Here is a 12,290-nt window from a genome sequence, read left to right as displayed (position 1 = left end):
ATTCTAAGATGCAAAGATTTTCACATTTTAATGTCTCTAAAGTTTGGATGTGTCTGATAATTAATAGTGTGTCTGTCTAAGTTTAGTTGGCAGCATCTTTCTCTCCCTTATTGTCATAAGATGACAGTACATCTTACAACTGATGGCATATTAGATTTTTTAAATATAGTAAGACAATTTATTTGGAAATCTTGAAGAGAAAAACCTGGGAGAAAATAGTTCTAAGAACATAAAAATATTGCCAGTAAGAAGAGCAGAAACTGATAATGTTTTCCTATCCACTTCAGTCACACTGTTCCGCTGAAGATGAGTTTGTCACCACTGACCAGTTTTGAAAATGTTTGAATGGGGCAGAAACTGACCATTTTATGGAAGTAAGACCTGTGTGAACTTTTAAGGGAATATGTATACATATATATATATGCCATAATAAAGCAGTGGAAATATTTGTTTAAATACTAATTAAAGATTATTCTTACTATTCTCCAAGTAATGGAGGGTGAAATAGTGACTCACCAATTAAGCACAGTTTTGGGGAGAAGCACTGACCCACTAAAACTTATGTTTACAACACATATATTTTCTTTTGTCTAAAGAGACCTGTAAGAGAATGTCTTTTCCAGAATAACTCCACTTAAATAGTCTCAGTTGCATCTACTATGGACCTCTTTGGATGGAACACCTCTTGGTGTTCAACACCAAGTCACTTCAGTACACACGTCAATGACACTGGAGAGGAGAGAGGGTTATCTGCATAGAAAAAAGAAAGGAGGGAAGGGAGAGGGGATGGAGGGGGAAAGAAAGGAGGGAAGGGAGAGGGGATGGAGGGGGAAAGAAAGGAGGGAAGGGAGAGGGGATGGAGGGGGAAAGAAGAAAAGGAGCAAATTTTACAATTAATCAAGATACAGAACTCCTGACCTATGCCCTTTATATTATTCTGAATGTTAAGAAGATATTTGCCTCAATATTCTACACATTTTCATTAACATAATAATAAACAGGACAAATGTGCTTCATTCTCTCAGTAAAATATGATGCCTATTATGGTTTACTTGTTGTATTATCCCAAAGTACCAACATAAAACTGGGAATCCCACTTCTAACTTACAAAATGTCAAAATTCCAAAATGTGATTTCATGAGTACCCAACACCACGTTCCCGGATGGAGTACTTTTTAGGAGAGGTTTGATTCAAATGTTAAACAAGTAGCTAAGTCATAACTAAATTTTCAAGTGGACTATATATAGTTGAATACCATTTGAATTCAAGCTCTGGAGTCCAACAAATCCACCAACTATTATACAATAAGAATTTTTTATGTGTATTTATGCCTCTATAGAATAAACTCAATTTTTTTGTCAAGGGAGGAGTTAAGGTAGGATGTACATTGTGATAGTGGAAACTTCTGAGGCCTTCTGCACTTTTCTGGCCAACATCACAACACAGCTTCACACCGAATGTCCAACATATTTTCAAACTCTGAAAAGTTAATAATATTTATACATCTACAAATTCTACACTTGCCTGAAATATTCTTCAGGGTATCTTATTTTTTGTTTTGTTTTGTTTGTGAGGAAGATCTGCCCTGAGCTAACATCCATGCCAATCCTCATCTCCTTTGTATGTGGGATGCCTCCACAGTATGGCTGATGAGTGGGGCAGGTCCGCTCCTGGGATCCAAACCCACGAACCCAGGCGGCAGTAGCAGAGCGCACAGAACCCTAACCATTCAGCCATGGGGCTGGCCCTAGAATATTTTATTTTTATAATCTTTATAATTATAGAAATAATTATCACTATTAAGAAAATTCCAATTTCCTTGGAAATTAGAGAAAATAATGTAGCTAATTTTTTTCTTAGGATTCACTTTTACTAACTATTGATCTACTTGTGCCTTGTAAGGTTAGCCAGGGTCTGGTGGCAGCCAGCAAAGGCTATTGAGTTTGAAAAACAGGACATTCAAACTCTCATTTGCTACTTATTACCACTCTGTTAGCTGGCAAATTACATTACTTCTTTGAGCACCAGTTTCCACATCCTTAAAATAATGATAATGATATTTACTTTTATACTTATCAGTAAGATTAAATGAGTTCATGTGCGTAATGCACCTGGCACATACAATAATATTCAATCGTTGGTTGCTTAAAATAAGTCCCATAGAAACTGAAGAGTAGAAGCAGCTTACCTTTTAGTTCTATGTGACTGGAATCTATTTGATGGGTTACCTCTAATTTCTCCATAAGTTTCATAAGCATTCAGTACTCAATAAGTATTCATTGAATGCCGTGATAGGTCTAGAGAGGATGGAAGTTATACAGTGCTTCCTGTAGAAGCGTTCACAGAGAGTTAACATGTCAATAAACATTCACAATAGAAAACCCTATACCCTTATTTTGCAGTCTTAGCAAGCAGTGTGGAACGCCTTGTGACAAAACTGTGGTGTGGAAGATTAATGATAGCGGGTATCACAAAACCACTGATGAGAAACATACAGAAAGATGAGCTGGAAAATACTACCTAAAACAGAGAAACAGCATCCATAAAAAGAGGGAGAGAAAACTGTACAACAACATATTAGCACCCAGATAACTTTTAAGATAGCTGGGATACAAGAAGACTCAGGAAATATATCTGGCAGAAATAGAATGCAATGAGAATCTTGGTCACTTTACTAGTTTGGTAGGTTAAAATAAAAACGAGCTAAAATCCATGATGCCTTTACTATAGCAGACAGCTAAGCAGATGTCTAATTTTAGCTCGGTTTACATATTAGGGTCAATGGTCTTTTAGGATGAGAAACCATCATTTCTTGCTTGAAGTCTTAAATCCATGAGGCATAGGATGATTTATTTTATTGATAAAGAAACGTGGGATGGCCTTGAGGGAGACGTAAAATGACCCAAGAATTTGGGGGTCATGAAGGAAACTCTGACCATGCTCTTTCAGAGGCCCTGCATCCACTCCTCCATTCTTCATCTTCTCTGCCCTCCAAAATCACCACGTGTTTCTCTCATCTTGTACAAGACAGATGATCTTTCACATTTGGTTTCTTTCGAATTATTTAATCCAAACAGGTATATCAACAACTTTTCCAAAAAAGGCAGTTTTCCTTCATGTAAGAGAAATTCTTATGCAAACTGTTAAGAGAATACTGTGCTCTCTACTTCAGTATACCTGAATACTTTAGAATTATCGTAATTCACAGGTCTTCCTTTCTCTGCTTGAATAATTACAAAGCTTTAGGGAGTAGGATGTGAGGGGCCATTGAAGCTCAGCTATAAATCAGGTGACCATCTATAAGCAACTTGTCATGATCAGAATATTGTTTAGTAACAGTATCCTCGATAATAATGCATAAAATAGTCAATCACCCAGCCTTGTCACAGATCTCTCATCTTCTTTTTTTACACAGTATTACTTGTTAGTTACGAGGTAGGGAAAAGAAAATTCACCAATAAAAAGTTTGGAAAGACAGGAAGGCTAATTTTTATCCTTCTCTTTTTCTTTTTTTTAGGAAAAAGCATATAAGGTAGGGAAGATGGCGGTAAAGGGCGATCACAGGGGTATGTGGGTGAGAGGGGAAGAGATTTAGCACCTACTTTGAGTGAGAAATTTGAAAAGGGGAGAAGATTCCTGATATATGTGTGCTGTCTAGAAGATTCCCTTTAAGGAACCTTCAAAATTTAAGTTTTTTTCAAAGAACCAGTAGACGCTGCTGTTTCTTTATATGTTACACTACACAGAGATTGGACCATATGGAGCCTCAGGTGTTATATGTGATGTAATTTATATATGAGGAAGTTATATATATAATTATATTACATAGAAACATATATATACATGTTTATTTGAAGGCCAAGCTCCTGTTTATCTTCACATATTCCACAACATCAAGCATAGCATTTTGCACATGGCAGGCACTCAATAAATATACATTAAAGCCACACAAGGAAGTGTGGTTCCCAAATTAGTGTTTACTAAGGTGGAAGCATTGCGATATGTTGGAAAGAATATGAGACTGGTGACATGAAAAATCTCAGCTATGCTCCTGGCCTATTAAACTCAATGACTTTGGAACCTTCGGGAAGTTCTTTCTCTTCCTGGGAATCAGGTTCCTTCTCTGGATCATAAGGGAATTGACGGGCTCCCCTCTCACTGTCCTTTCAACATTCTAGGTCTAACAATTTAATCTTACGAGATTCCAGGTAGTTTTATTTGGCATGGATGGATTAAGCATTGTTTAGCTAAAAATTCTATCAGACTTGCTCTAGAGTTCAAGATTATATTTGATTTTCCATTGTTGATTGTTTTAAGAGAAACAGCTAAGAGAATACTCTGGAAAGAGATTGATGGAAAACACTTGTTTACAACCCATGCCATCATTGTCTAAATTACTAGAGATGATAAAGTGGCCCCAGGAATAATAATAGCTGCTGTATATTCAGCCCTTACTGTGTGTTCCAGGCACTGTGCTAGGCATTTAACAAACATTTTCTCTTTTGCTTATAAAGAATCCTAATAAGTAGGCCTTGTTGTTTTGGTTGAATAGGTATCTCTCGTCGACCACACTACTGGAAATCAGTATCACAACCACAGGTAAGAGCGCCGGAGGTCAGTTGGGACAGGCATAAGGACGGGTCCTGCTCTTCCTTAGATGGTAACCCCTAGAGTCACAGGAAAGATATTGTGTAGGTCTGCATTTACACATTTGTATTTGTAAATATACTACTATCAGCAGATTTGCTCTTTTTTTTTTAAAGGAATTGCATCTCTAAAAGAGAGACTTGAATAGATCTTATTTGCACTAATGAATTTCACTAGAAATGTCCTTTGTCCTATTTTCAGCTGGTTCTATTGGAACTGGCTCTTCCTTCCAAGTAGATGAACTAGAGATTTATTGTCCTCAGAACATGTGGAAATTAGAAAATGGACTAATGGAATCCATTAATATCCTCTCAACAATTAGATGAATCGTAGATCAATACAGTATATTAATAGAGTCAAACTGATTTATATAAATATCCCATTGGGACAACCTCAGGGAGAGAGAACTAGTCTCAACTGTCTGAAAAGAATCAAAAAAAAAAGTCATACTTACAAGACAAAGGCCTCCTTCTCACCTTGAATTTTAATAATTTGGAATAAAAATAAAATGTTAGTCTATAATTGCTTAACAATAATATGCCAGTTTGGATTGAAAACTAAACATCTAATATAGCAAAGTGAACAGCATTCTAGTAATAATAAATAAATTCTTTGCCAGGCATTCTACAGTTAAATGTTTGCATTCTTTAAAAAAAAAGATTTTAGGTAATAATCGTTATGTTAGCTTAGATATCCTTTTTACTTTCAGGATGCAAGTAACTCTGAAAAAAAGGGACTGATTAAATATGATTGATATAACAGTTGCCCTCCCCTGTACATGTTCTCCATAAACGTCTAAGTCTAACCTCACAGATAAAAAATAGAATTCCAAAGGAAAATTACTGTAAAAGTACTTTTGTGCTAAACTGGCATCAGACATAAAAATAAAATAATGTCTGTAAAGCTTAAGGGACTAATTAAGATTTTAATGTGTTCTCATTCCCAGGAAAATATTAGGAATCATGATTCAAGAAGCCTTGTGTTTCACAAATTGAAACAAAAACAATTGAGGCAGTCAGTCTATTAAAATGTTCCACGATTGAAATTTAATGAAAATCTTTAATTAATTTATATTGGGATCACGTTTTATCGTTATCAGTGAGAATCATTAGGAAAATAGAGAACAGTGTGAACTGCCCACATTCCCATAAAAAAAAAAAAAGGAGGTCAAAAGGTAGAGCGTGGCAGTTCAGCAAGAGAAAGAAAACAAACTATAAATTATCTTCTGCAGAAGGACAGCATGTTCAGCTAGACACTACAGGTTTTATTTTTTTTTATTGCTCATGGTACTCCGACGCCCTTGCTTATGAGTTTAGATTTACCGAATGTACAAGCTGGGCTTTGGGGGCACTCAGCACCAGATGAGGAGTTTGGACACATACATTTGTGTGCTCCTAAAAGGACACGGGCGTAATTGTAGTAGCCATCAGACCCCATACAATCTGGAGCAGGACACAGAATAAAGAAGTTAGCTTTAATTCTGGAGGAAAGGTGGAGAAAAGCCCAAACATCCTTTTCCATTTACGTTGACAGCATACAAAAATGAAAAGTAAGAAGGAAGCATAAGATAAGTCAAAAGCTGTTTCTTATTATTCTGACTCTTAAGAGGAAAAGACTAACGTATATTGGGTCCACATGAGGTATTGATTGTCATATCACTGATTATGGATTTAATTTCCATTAGCATAGGTGCTACAAGTGCTTTCTTTGACATTCAATAACAATCCACTGTTACTTAAATGCACCTTAAATTCCTGTGCTGCTTCCAAAGGCGAGGTTTATGGAATTTAATTTTATAGTGCATATTTGAAAGCATCACGCGAAAGATAGCTGACTCATGTTGGTCAATAAGCAAGTGAATTTTTCCCTCCCAGTCGGTCACACCATTCTAAGACCATCCCTATTAATACAATTGAACACTCAATTCAATTGCTTGCTCTAATCTCTCGTTGAGGATAGAAAGGATTGACACAACAAATCAAGGGATACAAACACAAGCTCTTTCCAAAATGACCTGCAAAGGTGGTGATTGTTCCTCAAAATGGCATTTGAAGGTTTCTCCACAGAAGTCTATTCATTTCCACAAATGCCTTACAGGGAACATGAAGTTACAACCAGAAGTAATTCGACCACTGCCAACTAAGTGTTCTAGAAAGAACTTCCACATTCTTAAATTTTTCACAATGACACAAAATGAAATAGGAAGAAAGGCAAATGTTGAGAATGAGCAAAGAGTGTTCAGAGGGAATATTATATTAACTTTAGGAAGCTTAGGTCCCTGATCCCAAGGTTCACTCAGGAAGGATTTTCCTACCTCCTCAGTTCTAGAACTAATGGCATTCTTGTGAGAGGAAAATAGAGGAGAACTCCAACCTCAGGTTCTGAACACTTTATTTCAGCTTCCTGACTCTAGTGTGTAAACCACTCCTTTTAAAAGAAATAATTAAACTAATACCTGACATGTATAACAAGAATAATGTAAAAGGCACACGTCAATTGTTTTGCATGGATTATCTCTTTTACTTGCCACAACAGCCCTAAGACACAGGTACAATGATTGTCCCTATGTAATTAAGGTGAGGTAAAATATTCCCCAGGAACACAGTTATTAAACAGTGGAGCAGAGATACATGATTACGTTTTAACCGGGTTTTGGACCCCAGTTCTAGTTATATTATTTCCTGGGACTGTGAATATGGTAGCCACTAGCCACATGTGGCTCTTTCAATTTAAATTAAGACAAATTAAATAACCTTAAAAGCTCATTTCCTAAAACACAAGAGCCACATTTCAAGCACTCAATAGCTACTGTATTTTATAAAACAGATTGAATATTTCCATCATCGCAGAAAGTTCTATTGGACATTCCTGTCCTAGGACATTGGTTTTCCCTTGATGACCCTGTCAACTTTCTCTTTCCTTCCCTACAATATTCTAAACCAGAATTAACTCCACAGAGAATATGTGAGCTGTGATGAATCTTTTCTTCCCACCCCCCAGCCAAGGGCTACCATCCTCTCATCTGGAGAAAATTGTTTCTATCCCACTTCTCAAAACAAAGCTGTTTTAATAATAAAAAATGATTAGTAATGAAAGTCTAAAATTATTATCAAATAGAAATGTGAAGGGTACTCTGTGGGAGTCAATGGGGACTTTTCACCAAACCATCTGTATGATCTTTGACAGCTGAGAAAGAAAAGCAAGTAAAATTATTATGAAGCATATTTTATGGTGTTGATGTTATTTTGGCATCACATAAAGTACTGATGAAATTTCACGAGGGAATGTTGCTATGTGCAGTTCTGCATCGATGCTATAGGAGGACATTCTGAGAATACACATCAGAGAATAATCAAAATGATTTGGTGCTAAATCATGACAAAGAATTAGCCAGTCTTGGCCTGAGTCCTACAGACAAAAAGAAGATGTTAAGGAATACCATGGAGGTAAATGAGATCCAGGAGGGAGCGTAACAAGTTATTGTCAATAATCTTCCAATAATAGCAACTCAATTTAATGTTAGTTAATAGTGTAAATTGCTGATCATTAAACTGAGAATTAAAATGTTAGGCAATATACCGAAAATCAAAGTTCAAACATCATAAAGAAATCAGGCAGAACTTCCATTGTGCTTTCTGAAGGAAGAGAAAGAAAGCATCCAAAAAGAATGATGGAACTAGGATAATGATTTCAGCTGATCTAGGAAAATATGTGAAAAATGAAAGAAAGAGTCAGTATCATTGGCTAACATACAGTCTGGCTTATTGGCAGTTTTCATGCCTAAAGTGAAGGTGCACTGTCTTATGAAATAATATGCGACATTAATTTTTAACATTGTCTTTGAATATTGGCACAACTTCACTGTGTACATAAAGAAAAACAAAACCTTAGAAACTTAAAATTTTTTTATTAAACAAGCTTTGGAAAGTCCTCTGCTTCTCCTAGATTTCATAGAGAATACTGAGACCTGGAAATGGTCAATAATTCAACCAGGGTCACTCAGTTTGTGGGTGACAGAGTCAGGACTAAAACTATGGCACCAGATGAATAATTACAGTCAATCAAGTGGCCAGCAGCAGCGACTCTTCCATATGTGTCTGAGGACCGAGGAAGTTTGGATGAGATGATTTGTAAGGTCCTTCCAGCTGTAACATTTTGAGAATTCTTTTTCAATCAAAAATAAACTCTTTAATTTTTATTATAGAATAAAAATTTTAAAAGCAGAAAAGAAAAAAATGTTTAGGGTCCCATAAAGCCACACCACCCAAAGAAAATGACTATGTCCATCATAGATCTTGCAAAAGGAGGCACTGATATTACATCCTGGAAATGTCCTGTGTAGAACACACTGCAGCCATCTCTTCAAGAAGAGCGCCCGTGTCTCTTTCATCTCACAAGAAACGTTTATTGAATTGAATTCTGAATTTTAGAGATGAGGAAACTCAGGCCCAAGCTGGCTAGGAGCTTGTCTTTCTATCAATCTAGTCTATGCATTCCCAACAGCAACAATATTGCCCACAAAGGGGTGACAATTGGTTCTTGAGGGGTGAAAGATATCTTACTCTTGTTATGTAGAAAACACAAATATCCATAGAGTACATAAAGAGGTATATGGTATGGCTGAGGTATTAAGATTTCACAAGGGAGGAACAATTCGAAAAAAAAGCTAAAAACACTTCTATGCGGACAAAAATAAAAAAATTTTTTAAAGGTTGAGAAACACTGTTCTAAGCCTATAGAAATTCCATGAAATGAAGAAAGTAAATGTCACAAAATCCGAGAAGAGATATTACTTTTTTAGATTGATCCTCTTGGGGCCTCAAAGATGTTGAAAATATTTCGCATTCTGTTTACTGGCTCCAAGATGACAGAAATATAATTTAGCAAGCTCCCCTTTTCTCCATTAGTAGGGAGTTCTATTAACAGATCGGTTGATTTCATGGACAGTTACTAAAATGGCTTTATTTTGTTCTTATGATTCAGTTGTTCATTTTAGAGCTTCACTGTCATATTCTATTCAAAGCCATCGTCTTTCCAAGCATTGCCAGTCCCTTGGGAAACTCTCCCACTTTCTCTAGGAGACCCCACTTCTCCATGTGATCTCCCCAGCAACGCTGGCCCCCTATCCTCATCTGACCCATGAGCTCCCCCACTCCCATTCAGGGTGCACGGCTCTCATGGAGTCCCCGTTCCATACTCCTTGGAAAGCTCAGTGTCTCTCCAATGCTGTTACCCTGTGTTAGGAGGCAAATTCAAGAAAGCAAGCTAGTGGCTAAACAGAAGACCTGTGGGCGATGATATTGCAGCTGCCTCAAATTTTTTTTTTGTTTTTAAAAAAAAGACTGGCCCTGAGCTAGTATCTGTTGCCGCTCTTCCATTTTTTTTTCTTCTCCCCAAAGCCCCCCAGTAGATGGTTGTATATTCTAGTTGTAGATCCTTCTGGTTCTGCTATGTGGGATGCCACCTCAGCATGGCCGGATGAGCAATGCTAGGTCCGTGCCCAGGATCTGAACCAGCAAAACCCCAGCCACTGAAACGGAGTATGCGAACTTAACCACTCCGCCAGGGGCCAGCCCCTGCCTCAATTTTTAAGGTCCCTCTCATTTGGCTTCACTGAAGGGAAGCACTCCTGTTCTCCCTCCCACAAGGAAGTAAGATGAGGGAGTAGCCATTTTTCACCAGCACTCCCATGAAACAGAACTGCCCCTCCCTCTCTGTCCTCTGTCCTCCCTCCAGCCTCCCTCAGCTCCATATTGAAGTGAGCTGGCTTCTCCTAGTTGCCCTGAGAGGGGGCAGGACTCCACAAGTGATGTTTCTCTAAACATCGAATGTAGAGCGCTGACTTTATTCTCAGGGCTTTCTTTATTCTCAGCTGTGAGCCTCATTTGCTAAATCAAGCCCTAGACCCCAACATCATACTGTTAAACCAGCTGCCTTTTAGCTTGGGGACCATACTAAGTATTTGATACACACTATCCCATTTATGTCTCATAACCAACCAGTGAGTAATATGATTTTCCTCTTTTTACAGGTGAAGAAAGTTTGTCTTCAAAGTTAAACAGCTTTTCTAAGACACACAACCAATAAGTGGTTTAGCCACTAGTGGAACCTTAGACCAGTAAGACTCGCCAGTCCAAGCTCTTAACCAATAATGTTTTTAAAAGTGAAAGTGAATTAAAATTAACTTGATTGGAGGTCTGCTTAAAAGATATCCTCTGAGAGACCTAGCACATGGCCAGCCAGGAAACCTATGCCTAAAGCTGGGGCTCAGGAAAACATTAATAATTTTTACCATCAATTTGACTTTTTTCCCTGGATATATCAGGTCTTACTTTTTCAACCTGACCTGAGAGAAGTGTTTCATATGGGAGGCTAAACAATAAAAAATAACATGGTAATACCCAGGCATTTAGGGGAATACTCAAAGAATTAAAGACGCTTTTCCCATTATCGATTTTTTTCCATGAGTGTTAGGTAAAGAGGCAGAAAGAAGCGAACGGGCTCTGCCGAAGTAATAGGAACAATTCCAAAATAGCCTTGCTAACATTTTGGGCCACCATTACTGAATCGGAGCCCTGCATCATTTCTGGTTGATAGATGAACAATCTCTTGTAAGGCTAGCCAAGAATTCTGGACCCCTGTGCCATCTCTGATTCATCTGTGTCACCAGGGCCTGAATCACAGCTGTATGACCTCAACCAATTGATGAAAAACAGAGGAGAGAAAAGAGGAAAAGATGTGGAGGAGATTCGCCTTAGAAGCTGGTATGCTTTATTTCTTACCTACAAATCCTGTCTGTGTGTGTATAGTTTCTAAAATTCATTATTAATCTCACGGATGTTTATATGGCAAACAGTGTAGATATTCTTGTCCATTCTCTACAAAAGATCAGTTTCTTGGGAATATATTTTTAGCTTTCTAGTCCCCATAGATCAACCAGCAGACTGGTTGACTCTAGTGAAAATCCAATGATCTTCTGATTGGGGCTATGGGAAAGTCCCAGTAGCTGCCTGACCAGGTCCCTAAAAATGCACTCCAATCTTTCTGTTGTACCTCTTAACAATGGCATTGGATGTCGTTTGTCCAAGGACTTCTCCTTCCCTGTGTAGAGATTTCAAGGCTCTCTCAGACTGTCCCAGGTTACTTTCATCAAAACCTACATATGAGTAATTGAGACATATTGGGCTTTTAGCTCTTAGGACAACTGCCTTCTCTGGGGAAGCCATTCTGGGCCCAGCGGTTCCTTCTCCTGAGCAGAGGGAGTGGGAAAGTCAGAAGTCAAGGTCTGTGTGTCTAGCAAAAGCAGCAGTGAGGGCTCTTGAAGTTGTAACGCGCGCGGCAGACAGCAGAGATGTCAGGAATGCCAAGTTCTTAAGCATTCCCCATGAATTACACCAAATTCAAATTCTTGTTGGCAGAGTGTTCCAGCTAGCCTTTAAAGTGCAGAGACTTTAGAGAAATTCTTCAGCAAACCCTTCTAATTTAGAAAGCTATGAAGTTACATTAGTCTCTGGGGAGAATTAGCAGTTGACTAAAGAAAACACAAACGAAAACACATTGCAGTAGAGTAGGGTAGGGAAGGAGGGAGGGAGGGAGGAAGAGGTAAGTCAGTACTCTGTGCCTATGATTTTGTTCTTTTCCA

The 12,290-nt window shown here is 37.9% G+C and overlaps 1 long non-coding RNA gene across 1 annotated transcript in view; it reads left to right on the top strand.

Annotated features, from left to right (window-relative positions):
* LOC138920421 (uncharacterized) overlaps positions 1-11,412 on the top strand; it is a 57,396-nt gene extending 45,984 nt beyond the window's left edge. Inside the window, exons 2-3 of the long non-coding RNA XR_011431574.1 lie at positions 4,554-4,600; positions 11,319-11,412. This is a non-coding gene — a long non-coding RNA (uncharacterized lncRNA). The remainder of the gene's footprint in view (positions 1-4,553; positions 4,601-11,318) is intronic.
* The last annotated feature ends 878 nt before the right edge of the window (positions 11,413-12,290 follow it).

This window comes from Equus caballus, chromosome 23 (assembly GCF_041296265.1).
Source record: "Equus caballus isolate H_3958 breed thoroughbred chromosome 23, TB-T2T, whole genome shotgun sequence".
Classification (NCBI taxonomy): Eukaryota; Metazoa; Chordata; class Mammalia; order Perissodactyla; family Equidae; genus Equus; species Equus caballus.
The sequence above is the reverse complement of the archived record's forward strand: the minus strand, read 5'-3'. Positions and strand labels throughout refer to the sequence as shown.